This window comes from Bubalus bubalis, chromosome 13, assembly GCF_019923935.1.
Source record: "Bubalus bubalis isolate 160015118507 breed Murrah chromosome 13, NDDB_SH_1, whole genome shotgun sequence".
Taxonomy (NCBI): Eukaryota; Metazoa; Chordata; class Mammalia; order Artiodactyla; family Bovidae; genus Bubalus; species Bubalus bubalis.
In genome coordinates, this window is record NC_059169.1 from 31,012,757 (window position 1) to 31,026,072 (window position 13,316).

General features: G+C 34.7%; 1 protein-coding gene across 1 annotated transcript in view; it reads left to right on the forward strand.

Annotated features, from left to right (window-relative positions):
- Positions 1-13,316, forward strand: part of SLITRK1 (SLIT and NTRK like family member 1) — a 548,961-nt gene that overhangs the window by 530,331 nt on the left and 5,314 nt on the right. The window lies entirely within an intron of this gene.

The window sequence follows — 13,316 nt, forward strand, 5'->3', positions numbered from 1 at the left end:
GATCCACTTGAGAACCCCTGTGGATATGTATACACACAACACACGCATATATATCTCTGTGTGTAATATGTACATATATACATAAATTCAAATAGTTTACAGTTTATAGTGGGAGATAGGACATGCCTTACAATATAAGCTGAATGTGAGAGAAGAATGGAACTATGCAATGTGAATTCTAGTTAGTTTGCACTTACATTTGTTGGAGGGTATTCATTAAAAATTACTCATGAAAAATCCCATGGACTGCAAGGAGATCAAACCAGTCAATCCTAAAGGAAATCAATTCTGAATATTCATTGGAAGGACTGACGCTGAAGGTGAAGCTCCAATACCTTGGCCACCTGATGCGAAGAGCCAACACTTGGAAAAGTTGGGAAAGATTAGGAAAGATGCTGGGAAAGAGTGAGGGCAGGAGAAGAAGGAGACGACAGAGGATGAGACGGTTGGATGGCATCACCAACTCAATGGACTGAGTTTGAGCAAGTTCTGGGAGTTGGTGATGGACAGGGAACCCTGGCATGCTGCAGTCCTTGGGGTCGCAAAGAGTTGGAAACAACTAAGCAATTGAATGACAAAACATTATAAAAGGAATATCTGCTTTACAAGCTTTCCTATCAGTTTCATACTTGGCTTTTACACACCTCTAACATGTCTTATTATCCATCTTATAATCAATATAAACAGTTTAATGAGTTTGAACATATAAGTATACTCATGCTATCATCACTGCAAATCAACCAGGGTAATAAACATACCCATCACCTCCAAAAGTTTCCTTGTGTCCCTTTACTTTTTTTATTATTTTATTTCAGTGAGGTAAGAACATTTAACATAAGATCTATCTTCTTAAATTTTGAAGTGCATAATACCTTACTCTTAATTCTAGGCACTGTGTTTTCATCATCATCTCCAGAATTAATTCTTTATGATAAAAAACTCCATTTAAGGAATCTGATAAAACTTCTAGGTTTTGACCAGAAATTTCACATAGTTATTCATTTAAAAATATTTTGTGAACAGTGAAAAGAAAGAAAAATAATGGTCACCAAAATAACTAAAACACAGTAATTTACAGTTTTCAGAGGCCCTTTGCCTCTACCATCTTTTTTTTTTTTTAATTTTATTTTTAAACTTTACATAACTGTATTAGTTTTGCCAAATATCAAAATGAATCCGCCACAGGTATACATGTGTTCCCCATCCTGAACCCTCCTCCCTCCTCCCTCTACCATCTTTTTTAACTCTCAGAGAATAGACTTGAAATGAGCAGGGTAGAAATTATTACATAGCTGCTGTTTGGTATAAATTGTGCATCTTTTATATTTTGAGCTGCAAAATGTAATGATTGACTTTATATTTGAGCATTAATTAGTATCCTATGGGATTTAAACACACTTTGACCTCTTTTGATTGCTTTTGTCATATTTTCTACAATGTTTTAGCATCTTTTAACCTTAATTTTCATAGTGTATTATATTTTACAGCTCAGTAGTTGGTTAGTGTTGAAAGCTTTTCTGTTCACAGCCTCTTTTAAATATATTAACATATGCAGATATTTTTATAAATTTCTTATCTCTATAAGAAGAAAAGAAATAAGGGTGGTCCATACATGGCTAATATTAGAAAGCCTTCTTTTCTCTTTTTTCTTGCTCACTCTCACTTATTAAAACCTATATATGAGTCAACACATACAAAAAATAACAATAGACCACATCAAAATATCATTTCACATAAGTAATGAGAAGTGTTTCTTCTAAAGTATTATTCTAGAAGGCATTGCTGTGTATCTTTTTCACCTAGCTTTTGAAATAATTCAAAGTTATCATCATTTACTGTGCAAAAAGTTATGAGCATTTTTTAAGCTTCTTAACCCTTTACAGAAAGCAAACTAACATACTATAATGTTCCTTGGAAAGAGTTCATGAAGCATATGGTGTCCATTTATCTTTACAGAAAATTAAGGATTCAAACGTGGATTAAGACATACAACCAAAGAGTTTGTATGTAGATTATTCAGTCTTGGCACCCTATCAAATTATTTGAATGCAGTGTTGCTGTTTCACCAAAAGATTATAATGGGAACTGCTTTTAAAACTCATTCCTCTATTTGCTCTAAGAAGTTATTGTGTAGTTCAAACTATTGACTTTTCTTAATTTCTTCTATATGAAAATCTACATTGAAAATATTAACTTATATTCAATAATTCTTAACGAAATTGTTTTTCATAAGGAAACCATAGTTACCTCCCCATATTATAAGGTAACCCTCAATATATAATAGTACTTACTATAATACTGCTTACCTCCAGAATTCTGCCACCCACTCATGGGTGTTTAAAAATATCCGGTACCCAGTGGGCCTATTTATAAAGTAGGCTCTTGGCTCATAAGATGTATTTGATTAACAGGACAGGGCATAAGATGTGGTGATTAATAATATAAAAGTACATTTTTAAAATTATGCTCTTCTTACTAGCAGAGTGTGTAAAGAGAAAACATCAGAGCAATTCCTTAAGTTTGACATCACATGAGTAATTTCACAAAAGTAGAATACACCTCACCTATAAGCATGCCTTTATAAATTAGCAAACGTGTTATTACCCATTTGTTTCAAATACCATAATGCTCAGAAGCAAGTGTATCACCAAATTAAAATGACTCCGAAGACCTTACAGTCCTGATGGGTCCTGATAATCTTTCCCAATTTGAATTCTCCCTAAAAATGTGTCTGTATCTAAAATTTGTTGTTTTATTGTGTATATTTCCTATATAAACTACCTCCAGTACTTTGTGAAACCAAACATGCTATTAATTAATTGCTTAATTCTGTGCAGCTGCATTGTGCCAGGCCCTCTGCCAGATGCTGGAAATACAAAGAAAAACATGACACAGTCTCTTTTTTCAAGAAGTTGAAAATGTAGCCAAAGTAGCTCCCATTTTCATGGCACTTTGGAATATAGCAAGTTCTTCCACTTTATCATATTTGATATACACACATGGGAAATTTAAAAAGTGCATTAGAAGTATGTTTACTCTTCCTGGGCAGTGAACTGCAACAATTATTTTGTTCAATAATAGATCCACTGGGAAGAGGTAGCAATGTGTGAAAACTCAAATCTGAATAGATGTCTTATCCTGGGAGAATAACTAAAATTTGGGGGAAGCTGCCTTTGGTTCTGTGTTGTGTCATTGGATTTTGATCTTCATGAAACAAAATGCTTTCATTGTGACCAGAATCTGAAAATCTCACATTTATTTAGATATTGCCAATTGTGTATACTTCTGCATTGCCTCAGTAAAGGCAGTGACCTGACCTCAAATAGATTAGAATGCCAAAAATCTACAGGTAAATATCAAAGGTAAAACTTGATACCATATTAACAAAAGCCTCTAAATTGTTTATATTTCTGTGCTTAGACAATTTGTTTAAAGCAAAATAATTAACTAACCGTTGACTAAATAGTAGTGATATAGTCATATTATAATTATTCATCTTTATTACACAAGATAAGCAACAAGCTAAACCACTACCAGATGATTATTGGCTTTGTGTTTTATTTGGTTATAATTTGAAAATAGATGTTTAAGTTAGGTTATTTACTCTCTCATTGTTTCTCTCCCATCCTCTTCACCCCGTTAGTGATGGGAGGAGTCCAGCTCTGAGTAATGGGGTTGGCCAAACACACACCTCCTGACACCGGGCAACTGAGACTGAGATCAGGGCCAGCACAGTGCAGCAAGCCACTTGCAGAGGCATGCGTGCTGACTCTGGTTGTAATAACCCTCAGATGGAAGAAAGGAAAAAAAAAGAAATCTCTTAACGGAGATTGAGAGAGCGTTTCAACATGTCTTTTGACTGACGTGTTTGCAGATGTTTAAGTACTTTGAGCGGAACTATAATTTATGGAAACATGATTTTGCATCTGGTTGATTTACCTTAGAAACATCCCATTGAAATATGACATTTGATTTTGATTTTTCAAGACCACCTCAAAGACAAACTGGTTTATGTTATCTCCTAACGCTGTTGACATAAATTGTGTGCTGGTGGTGCCTATTTCAGCAAGTCTTCCTCCAGTAATATCATGAATTGTAAATGTGTTACTAAACTAGTGGTAAACTCTGTGGGAATGGACCACACATTTTCAATGTGGGGTGATATCACCCACAAAAAGAAAAAAAAATTGACTTGGAGTCTGTAACCTCCAAGGTCTGTAAACCTCCAAGGGGCCACCGTATATACATGATATACACATGAAATTTTATGGTTGAAGATTATGGGCGGGGGGAAATATCTATAGAAAAGGCTCTTGACATGGGAGGTGATAAGTAGAAAATTAGTAAGTTTGAGAAACAATGGTATAAACCAGTTGTATATGGTTTGAAGACATAAAATTGGTTGACCAAGAAGTAATTGATCAAGCAAAAGTAAAAACTTGGCTAAACCAGTAAAATTTCAAATGAAATAGTAGTAATGCTGCAGTAAATAATCACCTTCTAGAGAGCTTCCTATAGGAGTAGGAAATGGCAACCCATTCCAGTATTCTTGCCTGGGAAATTCCATGGACAGAGGAACCTGGTGGGCTATAGTCCATGGGGTCCCAAAGAGTCAGATGTGACTGAGCATGCATGCACACACACATACACTGAGTTTCCTATAGGAGTTCTTATAATATAAGAGAACTTAATAACAATTACAAAATTATAATCACAAAATTTCAGATATGCTGTTATCACTACTTATTTTTAGATTAGTTTAAAAGAAGTGGATAAATTAAAAGGGCAAAATTACTGGGTTTTAATGTTTTCATGTTTTAATTAATGTATTTACTTCTAATTTCAGAAGTGATAGAACATTTGAGAATAATTAAGAAATATTTTCAAATTAAAATTAGGAAAAAATTGTGGAACAGTATGTTAAAATAGTACATCTTCTCAAACATAGTACTAAAAGTGAGATGCATTAAAGTGTCAGGAAATTTGTATTGTGTTTCTACGTAATTTTTAAATCAAAGTAACAATATTTACAATTTGTGCCAGGCAAGTGTTTTTCAATGACAAGTATTTTTATTAAGGTTATATACTAACAAAAAATTCAAAGAAGTGAATTGCATAAGCTTTACAAATAGCTGACCAATTCAACTAAATTCAGCTAGGTTCAAGTACTACAAAGCCAATTACAATTATATGTTAAAGTGGTCTTAAAAATAGAGGCCTTTTAGAAAGTTACTGTAAAATAAACTTTTGCCAAATTTGACCCCCCCTTAGTTAAAACTAAATATACAAAAAACTTCATTTAAGAAAAACAACAAGTTACTGCATGAGTTTAGAATGTAAATCTAGTACCTGTTTAACACAACTGTTTTGAAAATAGCTATTAAACTAGTGAATTTTGTTTATTGGATGTTCAAAAGTTTTAATTATATTTGAAATATTCCATGCATATATCCCATATATTTTCTAGACCAGTCAATGGATTTTTTCTGGGTGACAATTTCAAGCTGTGCCATATTAGAATAAGGAGGAATACATAAAAAATAAAAGGTTAGGCAGATAATATTATAAGAACATAGACAAAAAATATAAATTGTTCATTATCATGTATGTAGAATCTTGTATTCTCAAAAATAAGTTACTAATTCAATTGAAAAATGAAGATAAGAATTTGTCACTTATCAACAAATCACACTATGAGAGACAATCAAGTTGAGAAGGAAAAATATATTTCAGGAAACATATACACGCATCTATATGCATATACACCTATTTATATGTGTGTATATACATGTACAGGTTTACTTGTATATATACCCCTCTGTATATGTGTGTGTGTATATATATATTGTGCCTCAGCTGGTAAAGAATTCGCCTGCAATGCGGGAGACCTGGGTCTGATCCCTTGTTGGGGACGATCCCCTGGAGAAGGGAAAGGCTACCCACTCCAGTATTCTGGCCCAGAGAATTCCATGAACTATATAGTCCATGAGGTCGCAAAGAGTGGAACACAACTGAGCGACTTTCACACTTTCACATTAACTTATGTAAATCAGCTACAAGACATGAGATCACATCCTAGACTTCATGGTAGCTATTAGAAGAAGAAAGGCTTTTGATAAAAAGAAAAATTCCAGGAAAAAGATACGTCACAGTGATTTAGATATGAACTTCAGCTTGAAATAATTGGGAGCTGAGCTAAGTATTGCACTTTTAATCTAAGTGCACATAGCATACTATATGTTCAAAGAAATAAATGGCCTCTTTGTTAGATTGACCATGTAATTTATTGTATGGATCAACTTTTGAAAGTGAAGTTGTATGCTGTGTGTATTCACTACCAGAAAACCCAGCATAAACCAGGACCTTTCTGGGAAAAACCATAATGTTATGTTCACTTTACTCACATTTCAGATCAGTCTGATTTCCTGATTTATTGACATAGAAAAGGGCATTTAGAAGGAGGAAACTGAGTAGCCCCCAAATTCTCTGGAAAGGCCAGAAAATCACACTGGGTGCGTGGATAGAAGCGTAAGTGGCCCCACTGTCAGAACCGGTGCAAGTCTTGCTACAGCACATCTTGTGCTGAGGATGGTGTTGCCAATGTTCTGACCAGTGGTAGAAACTTTCACGTCAACCTCACCCTCAGCCAGGGAGATCCTGAGAAGATGTTCCTTGTCCGAGTGGTACTGAATGTGCCTCCTTCTGCCGGTACTACCACTGCTGGTGGAAATCTTTCCAGTTCTCTTCCCACATGTCACTAGGCCTAATGTCAAAATCCAGGCATGTGAGTCTAACTGGCCAGGCCAAGTCTTCAGAGTCTGCTAGACAGAGCCACCATGAGATCTGGGAAAATAGAGAGCTAATGTTTTTAACATGTATAATAGTATATATAGCTTATTTCCCAACAAGAGTTAAAAGAAACTGACTGGTGTTATGAAATAAGAGTCCCACACAAACACAGTGTATGGAAATCTATGATTTTTCTGAGTTTGATGCCAAAGTCCTTGATATTTTCAAAGCTCCAGGTAACTGCTCATGTGAGATGATGCTTTTTCATCTAATAATTACCATAAATGTAAGAGTTGCCAATTCCAACTGATTAGAAAATGACATATTTTCTGCCTTAACAAGTACTATTTAATCTTTTTCCTTGGGTAATTCAAAGTGCCCGATAGGATTTCCATTTTTCGTGATGTTGAAATAAAAATTATATGCTAGTACATAGTGCTTGTGCAAAAATCTAAAAGAGATGGTGTTGACCTTTTATAACAGCCGATTAGACATTAGCCATCTACATGTGGTGATTTAACAGCCATCACAAAAACCAATCCACCTCTGTTAAATATATTACTCTACCTGGCCTGCAATAGTGCATGTGATAAGGAGATTTATTCCTCCTGATCAAAACATTGCATATTGAAGAAACAAGAATGAAAATGCAAATGGTGGCATTGGCCATCTTTTTATATTCTGGTATCTTACACAGGGTAAATATTATATGACATATGCCTTCAGTGTATGAATGTTTGTGTGCAGCTTCTGTGTGCATGCAAAGATAAATAATTGATATCAACATCTACCTTTTTTGAAACCTATTGAAACAGAATACTGGTATAGTACATTTTTAAATTGTTGTATTATTTTGAAATCTCATGAACACTCACAAAAGAGTCAAATTTTGGCCTAAAATAAGACCCACAGGAGACATTGTAATGTACATGATAAAGATAATAATGTAACTAGTGAACAGAGATTTTTAAGTCATATTTTTATCAAAGAAAAAAAGGAAGGAAAACAGTTAAGCCTCTTTAAAATTTTGTCACAGCTCCTGAAAGACTGGGCTTTGCCGGTGGCACTAGTGTTAAAGAATACACCTGCCAATGCAGGAGACACAAAAGTAGGCTAAATCGCAGAGTGGGGAAGATCCCTTGGAAAATGAAATGGCAACCCTTTCCCACTCTATAAGTGGAAAATCCCACTTATAGAGGAGCCTGATGGGCTATAGTCTGTGCTGCCACAAAGAGTTGGACATGACTGAGCACACCCAAAACACTAATAGAGTAAGAAGTAACATTTTTGGTTTTATGCCTTTTAAAAGTCCAATCAATAAGATGAAGAGGTAAACTCTCTGGGTCTTTGCTAAGTCGCTTCAGTGTGTCCAACTCTGTGTGACCCATAGACGGCAGCCCACCAGGCTCCCCCATCCCTGGGATTCTCCAGGCAAGAACACTGGAGTGGGTTGCCATTTCCTTCTCCAGTGCATGAAAGTGAAAAGTGAAAGTGAAGTCGCTCAGTCGTGTCCGACTCTTAGCGACCCCGTGGACTGCAGCCCACCAGGCTCCTCCGCCCACGGGATTTTCCAGGCAAGAGTACTGGAGTGGGGTGCCATCGCCTTCAGACTTTCTTCTTTTCAGGTCTTTTAGATTCACAACAGTCAATGTCACTATCTACTTTCTCTTGCAAAAGTACCAATTCATCCCTATCATTAGCATCATTACACATTTGTTGGTTGTCAACCAGGTGCATGGTACTGTACTAACTCTTAAGGGATACACAAAATGTAAGTTAGAAACTCATTTTCTGGAGAAAAAAAGGAATTTTATAAATATATGCATGAGAAAATATATCTAGTGCACATAATGCATAGAAAATATGAAACCTAAAAGTCTACCTAAATAATTCATAGATTGTATCTCTTTTCCAAGTTCTTTGTTTGTGAATTAATCCTGACTCCGAGCTTTCTAACTCCTATGGTCTGCTCCACTCGATTTATTGCTGTTGGATTATGCATTGTTGTTCAGTTGCTAAGTAGTGTTTGATTCTTTTTAAACCATATAATATGCCTAGTACTCTGCTAAGTGACAGATATAAAAAGATGAAAAGATTTGACTTCTGCCTTCAAGAATGTTACACTCTGGTGAGAAATCAGTGCCTCAACACAAATAATTTTTTAAAAAACACAATTTAGTAACTATTCTATTGGTGGTATTAAGGTGAAAGGGAGTGAGATGCATAAGTGACTTGGTATGAAAAGGACTCACAGAACTGATGTTAAGTAAAAATTATATCTTAAAAGTTGAACAGGAATGAAGAAGGCAATTGATGCACTCTATAAACAATTAGGAATGAAAATGAATTGTTCAAGTAATAAGGTCAGTATTGGCTTCACTTTAAAAATCCTGAACTAGTGGGAAATATTTTAAATGATAATAAATAATAGTGGCAGGGGCTTAGGGAAATGGAAAATTTCATCTACTGCTCATGGTGTATAAACTGGCGAAAATTGTGTGTAGGCAATTTGTCAATTTACATCACCTTTTTCCTAGACTTTGACCTGGCAATCCAACTGCTAGGGATCTGAAATGAGAAGATAAATGATGATGTTTACAATGACTTATGTACAAGGTTGTTCTTTGCAACGTCATTTATGATAGCAAAATCTTTAGAAAGAACTAAATATCCAACAAGGTAGAATTATTTCAATGAATTATGTTACACTATGCAAGCAAATTCAGCCCCTAATGTAATATAGTAATGGATGTTTATTAACGCTGAACATTTTCAGAAATAAATGTTACATGCAAAAAGTATATTACAAAATACATAGCTGTATGTTCACCATATTAATTTCTGAATGCTGTGACTCTGTGATTTTAATTTTGCTGTGTTGTTGCTCTCAACATTTTTCCAAAATCTAAACAAGTAATATATATTTCTTTATCATAAAAATTTTAATACATATGCTGTAGGAAACAAAAACAGAGCTATTTTTTGTAAGTGATTATCTGCAAGGTCTTGTAGGATATTTTTTAAAGAATAGAATACGTTCTTAACAGTATGTACTTAAGTACCAATTAAAATAATAAACAATTGTACAACTATATGTCCTTAGTTCAGTATAGTATAGTGTAGCATAGAGCATACATATGAGTAACAAAAAACTTGAGCTGCCTAGCTCATGTTTTAATAAAATGAAAAAAGAAAGATTTTCTTACTTACAAACTTATATTTTTGATCAGTGTTCTCCCCAATAGGTCCAAAAGAGTGTCTTGTATGAGACTTTGTGGGAAATCAGTTTCAACTCCAAGATGGTTGAAATTAAGACATAGACAATATAAATTTAAAGTGATATGAAAGTGAGAAAATGATACTTCAGGACATAATGTAAAAATGGGAAAAGTACCTTGATATGTCCTACTAAGTTTACTGTTTATTTGATGATACAGTAGGTACATTTTGAAAATCAACTTACTATAAAAGAAATATTTTTAAAATATTTTATTGTTTTGCCTTTCAGAAGTCATGTAATGTAATAATTATCTTGGCACTCCACTCCTAGAATATTATTTATATGTAAAAAGAAGATATAGAGAAATGGGAAATCTTACATTCTAAACATATTAGTTTGTAGGTATAATTGATTTATTTCCTTGTCTCTTGGTTTTTACAGTTGTTCCCAGAAGCAAGAATTCCAAAAACTCCTTTATCTTATGAACCTTAGGAAAGCATAGTATAGATTAAACTTAGAACTAGTGAGTTCTGTTTACAGTGGCTCTTACATTTATTCTTGGCCTCAAGCCCTAGTGAAGATGCAAATACATGAACAAAATACCCTAAATCCAAATATGAAAAGTGTAAGGAGTAATGAGACACCAGACCTTTACTGAAATTATTTTTTAGAGAATTGGATTGAGAAAAAAAGTGCTTCAAGAGACCAAAAATCTGCAAGCTCCAACGATTTAATTCAGTAATAAGGAAACTGACTCAGGGAGAGTTGAACTAAGGTAACAGCATTGCATATTTAGAATAGAGATTTAGGATTGAGAGTAAAAACTTGACTCATGAGGGTGTAGCTTTGTTATCTTTGCCGGTGTCCACAGATGTCATTTAATCTCAGTATATAACTCAATATACCTCAGTTTCAGCTTCTACACTTATAAAATAGGAGAATGATATCACTATATATGAATAAATTATCAGTATTTCCCTCTGGAATAAAAAGTAGTGTGGACAGGAAAGATTAAAGATGAACTTCTTATGTATAACTTTGTATTTCTTAAAAATATTACTTTTATAATTAAAAATCAAATGGAATACTTTAAAAATTATTGTAAGGATTATATACTGAGGAATAAAAGGATATAAAATTAATGTTTGCTATAAATTCTACTTTTTCATCTTAAATATGCAGTGCACATATGGAAGTGTCTGGAAATTTGATGTCATTTGTGAAAAAAAGAGATCATTAACAGATAGCCCCTTTCCATTAATGACTTTGTGATGTTTACATCATACTTGTGTCACTTGAGAGATGAACCTATTTGAGGAAGAATAAGAAAAAGAAAAAGAAAAGAACATTTAATGATGCAATTGAAGTACTTTTGGCCACAGCATAAAAATGAAACTATAGTCCTGAGCAAATATTATCAATTCTCATCATCATCTGGAGTGTCCTTTATCTCTGGCTCCTGAGATCATCTGTTATAAGAGGCAAAGCAATTGAAGTAGTTCACTTGAACTCAAATAGATATCGTAGAACCCTTTTATGAAGAGTTCATGCCTAAGAAATGTTCCCCTAAGGCATTAGAAATGTTTAGATCACATACACAGTCCCTATTTTTTTTTTTTACTATGCACCAAGAAATGTACTGTTGTTATACTTGAAGAGTTATCCTTCTAGAGAGGTGGGTGTACGTTTCTTGATTGCTTTATTTCTCTGAAATATATTTATTATAAAAATAATAATGAACACTTTTACCAACTCATTAACAAGGGTGCATTTTCCATTGATCTATATGCGTGTGACTGTTCTCTGCTTACAAATTTGGTAGTGGATATGTTCATAGAGGTGATAGGTGGCTCAGTGGTAAAGAATCCGCATACCAATGCAGGAGACACAAGGAGAGGAGGGTTTGATCCCTGGATGGGGAAGATCCCCTGGTGGAAAAAATGGCAATCCACTCCAGTATTACTGCCTGGAAAAATTCTATGGGCAGAAGAGCCTGGTGGGTTACAGTCCATGGGGTGACAAAGAGTCAGACACAACTGAGCATGAACATATTGGGCTGTCCCACACAGGCAGAGGTTTAAAAAAAAAGCTATTTGAGGATGGTAGAATTGGACAAAAATTGTGTAACGTACTGAAACGGGAAAATCCTGTCCATAAATTTCCAATGTGATTGGTGTTTTCAGAGGCAAGAAACAATCAGGAGAGGAAAGAAACAATCAGGAGAGAAAGATACAGAGTTTAATGGGTGGGGAAGGGGGTGGATTCTGAATATCAATTGCTTATTATCCCAACACTGTTCATTTAAATACATCCTTTCAGCTTCTTCGCATAAAGTATTTATTCAACAAGTTGAATAAATAAGTCACCAATTAAGCATTAAAGTGTGATTTTTAGATGATTATCAACAATATTTTTTCTTTCTAAACAGCTAGCATTTTCCTGTCTCCTTCAGAGTCTTGCCACAGATACTGCAGGACTCTGCACTGCTCTCTCAGGGTGGTTTCTGGGGCCTTTCAGATCTGAGTCCTTTTACAAAGAAACCAATAGCCTCTACCCCATCTGTAGTTCTCAACTGCATAGCATTATTTTTGAGAAAAGGTTTCAAATTGATTAAGCTCTTTTCCTTGTTCCTGCAAGTGGTAGTAGGTTAAGTTAAATAAGAACAAGATTGTTTTTAGAAGCATAATAGGTTGTCTGAAAAAAGGCCTTTCAGTCTCTCCCTCTTTCTCTCTCTTCTCTCTCCTCTCTCTCAAACACACACACACACACACAAACACACACACACTATACAGAGCTGAACCTTCATCCATGACTCCCCACTGAATTTCACCAGAAGATAACAACACATTTGATTATATGAAAATATTATATATAGATATGATAACTGTCGCTCCCCAATTATCACCTTCTGGTCCTGGTGTAAGAAATCTCCTCTACAATTCCCTGAATTTTCCCAACCCCATTCCTGCCCCCCAAACTTTCACTCTTTAGCCTTTTGCAAATGCGTGATCCTTGAATATTTGATCTTTTATGCAGCTTATTAGAGACTTGTAACAGCTGTCCAACTTGTGTAAGACCTAATTAAAAGGGAAACTGACATGAACATAGTATCCCTGCTTAGACTGAAGAAAGAACCAAACAACATTTTTTTAAGTCCTGTAAATTCCAAACACTAAAACGATGCACACAATTTTTAGAAGTGTTGATGAGAAAGGTGTTGACTCTGGTAAGTCAGCAAAGCAGCCTTCAGAGAGAAGCTGCATTTTCATATTCTCCCCCCTCCCAGATGTTAGTAGAACTTGGTTTT